Source organism: Hydra vulgaris, chromosome 09 (assembly GCF_038396675.1).
Source record: "Hydra vulgaris chromosome 09, alternate assembly HydraT2T_AEP".
Taxonomy (NCBI): domain Eukaryota; kingdom Metazoa; phylum Cnidaria; class Hydrozoa; order Anthoathecata; family Hydridae; genus Hydra; species Hydra vulgaris.
In genome coordinates this window covers 25,653,533-25,657,500 of record NC_088928.1, presented here as the reverse complement: position 1 = coordinate 25,657,500, position 3,968 = coordinate 25,653,533, and positions in this window count along the sequence as shown.

Here is a 3,968-nt window from a genome sequence, read left to right as displayed (position 1 = left end):
GGCTGAATTTTTGAAAATTGTTACACAAAATCATTATCTTGTTCCTCCAGGTTTAACCAAGTTAAAAGAATACAAAATATTGACATATCCAAAGCATGTGGAATATTCAGAAACTGAAGTAAAATGTAGTCTCTTCAATATGATCAAACATTCAGTTTCTAGAGTGTTTGAGTATCTTTTGGAGGATGAAGATAATCCTATTAAAGTTTTAGCACAGGAGGAACGTGATAACGTATACGTTATTTGCAAAGTGAGAGGTGATGGTCAGAGTGACCAATCTGAGTTTCAGAATGCAGCAACTATGAAAAGAGGTGTGGATGATTCCACTGTGTATAGCATAGTGTTTGTACTGTTAGAGATTCGAAGTAGAAAAAAGACAATATAGAAAAATTTTAATCCAAATAGTCCAGATGCAACCCGTCATCTTATGTTTTGTTTTGCAAAAAAGACTGCTAGTTTTATTCAAGAGAAGTTTGAACATTTACAAAATGAAATTTTGTCTTTAGAGAATATTAAGTTTACACTTCATGAAAATACTTTTGTAATAAATTCAAGTTTGTCAACTAATTATACCACAATGAATGATGGTAAAACACTTAATGCCGTGGTATCAAAAATGCTTAAAAAAAATTTAGTATCTCAGTGCTATCATGTATGTCAAGCAAGTCCTAAGGAATTTAATTTGGAAACTATTTGGAATAAAGATAAACTTGTAGACAAGAATATATTAAAACTTAGAGTTTGCAGTCTTCATTTGTGGATATGCAGCATGGAGTGGGTCTTCAATACTGCTTGCAAACTTCCTACAGTGAAAGAAGGAAAAAAAATTCCAGCAAAAAACAGCCAAGAATTTATTGAAAACAAAAAAAAATTCCAGCACTTATTCAAAACACAATTAAAAATAAGGGTATCTTTTGTCAGGATGGGAAGTGGTACATCCAATACTCGCAATAGTGCACAAAAACTCTTTAACAACCCATCTGTGACTGGAAGAATTTTAAATTTGAATACCAATATGATCAAACTATTTAGGGACCTGCTCATTAATATGAACAGTACAACCACAAGACCAGATGTAAACATTTTTGAGCAGAAATCTGAACGTCTATTTGATCTCATTTCTAACGATCAGTTTTTAAAAGCCATTCCAATGTCACAGTCTCTGCATAGAATGATAGTTCATGGTGTTTCTTTTATTAAATATTTTAAGTATCCATTAGGTTCTTTATCGGAGAGTGCCATTGAAGCGAGGAACAAAGCCAACAAAACTGCACGAGTAGGTCATGCACGTTTAACTTTTTTTGCCGAAAATACTAGGGATAGAGCTAATTATTTATTTATGACATCTGACATGTATCTATACTGCAAGAATAACAAAATTCAAGTGGTATAAAAGCTATACTGCAACAAGATTCAGCTGATAACTGTTCTTAAGGTAAATATTGGAGAAAGCTATGTGTATCTTTAAATTTAGATATTTAATGTTATTGTTTAATTCTATTAATGATACATTTTAGGTGCTGGTGGTGGCCAATCTGATATTTCTGAGGCCTTTTCACATAATCAACACAGTATGTTTTTTTTATGCTTGCAAAAAAAAAAACTCAATTATATCTATTTATTACACTGAATACAGTTTTTTTCTTGAATGTATAATTATTAAAATTAGAATTTGATAATAGACAATTTCTATAATAAATGTTTATTTCTTAAACTATACTATATAATTTTAATGTTTGTTGTTAAATAATTTTAGGAAGTCAAAGAGTAATGGTTCGTATTAAGAAAAGAAATCAAGAAAGTAACATTAAACCACGCAGCTGTAATTGATAAGCAAGTTTTAAAATACGGTTATTTTCATAGCCACATATTGCTAAAAACCTATTTTAGCATCAGAACCTTTGTTCTGCAATTGAAGGGAATGGAACTTTTTTATTTATTTTACTTTTATTTATAATAAAATACTTATGTTATTTCTTTTTTTTTATTTAACATGAAAATATACATTTTAGACAAGGTGCTAGTGCATGTTATTTCCTTTTTAATTTTATTTTTTCCTTTTTTATTTTTTAACATGAAAATATAAGTAGGAAACAAAAAATGCCTGTAACTCCTGAAAAAGATAAACTGATATATCAGAATTAGAGTTTTAAATATCAAAAACTATCAGTTTTATGTCTTTTTAATCAAAAATCGAATAAGTACGGATAAACCGCCAAAAAAACCGAAATGAAAAAAACCGCCAAAAAAACCGGTTTTAGAAAAAGACCGGACTTTTCTTATAAATATATATATAAACAAACAATATCTCATAATTGATGCTTTGTTAAATAAATTACTTCAAAATATTAAACAGTTCGCTAGTTATAAGGCTATTTCCGTTTTTTCTATCAGCGCGACGCATAGTGCGCCGTAGCAAGGGGTATGCGAGAGGTGCGGTCGCACATTGCGAAATTTTTTATTTGCAAACTCACTTAATTATAATGATGTTATAAATGATTTTGCATTACTGAAGGTCAAAAGCATAGACTTAAAATGACATTTGACAAGCATCGAAACAAAGTTATTATTGAAGTTTAATAAAAACGAAAATTACTTTAACCTTTTTTCGTAAGGAAGGAGGGGCATTTAAATTCAGTATCGCACCGGGTGTCGTTTTGGCTTGCTACGGCTGTGAAGAGAAGATATGTTTTTTAGTCAGTTAAAAGTGGTTGATATGGGCATGGCTATGGAAAATTTGAGCTCCTATTTCTATGATGCGTGTTTTAAAATGTATTGTTAAACATCTTTGGTGTTTATCTTTTTAAACAAACTTCCTAGGTGTTTTTTTACATAGTTAAATTTAATTAAAAACATTTACTTAAAAATTTTTTACAATTTAGATTGCATTCGGACAAAATAGATATATTTAACATAAACGTTTTCCAGAATGATTGTTTGAAATTTTCATAAATTGGCTGTAATTAAATGCTCTCGAGTCCCTTATCGAAACGGGATGAGAGGAGGGGGAGAGGGGAATAATTAAAAGGTAGGGATTTTTTTATACCGCAGTATAAGTATATTATAAAAAATAGTTCAGTTTACAAATCCATACTAATATCTATTACAAAACACACATAAACCTATTTAATTCAACCTTGGCTTACGGTCAAATGCGCATTTTCTTACAGCTGTTTTATCATAATGTCAATAAGATTTAATATGGTGATATAAGTTTTTACTTTCGTGAGAAATAAACCAAAAGCTGATTTTGACAAATCAAGACTTACTAGGTTGGCAATTTTTAAAGCCGGTTAACACTGAAAGTTTCTGTTTTTATCAGTGATTTCAAGAACTATTTTCTGATTATTAAGACTAATTTTCAGCGAATATTTTTTTTAAGTATTGAGGTATAAAGTTTTTGCTAACAGTATGATAACAAGCAAAAATTAATCAACAGGGGGTTCTTAAAAAACTAGGGATGAGTGGAAAAATTTTCCGAAATTTAATAAACGTCCCCTACCCCATCCCGTTACCTTTCTTAAGGACTTATTTGTAAATTATAAATTGGTCAAAACTGTTATTATTAAAACTAATCACTTATATTTTATTCGTGTGCCTAGTTACTCATCATATCATTAGTCACTAATATTATATGCGGGGGCTTAAATAAAAAAGAAACCAATCATATTTTGTAAAAGCAATTGACCCGAAGCGTCATTAATGGTACAATAATGATTGTATTATGTATATACATAATACAATCATTATTTGTAAAAGCAATTGACGCTTCGGATCAATTGATTTTACAAATTCGAATTATATTATGTATGCTAATAATCGTATTTTGTAATTTTGTATATAATCATTTTTGTACTTGTATTATGTATATAATCATATTTTGTAGTTATTATGTAAGTATATAATCACTTTTTGTAAAACTAAATGACGCTTTGCGTCAACTAATTTCATAAAATATGATTGGTTGT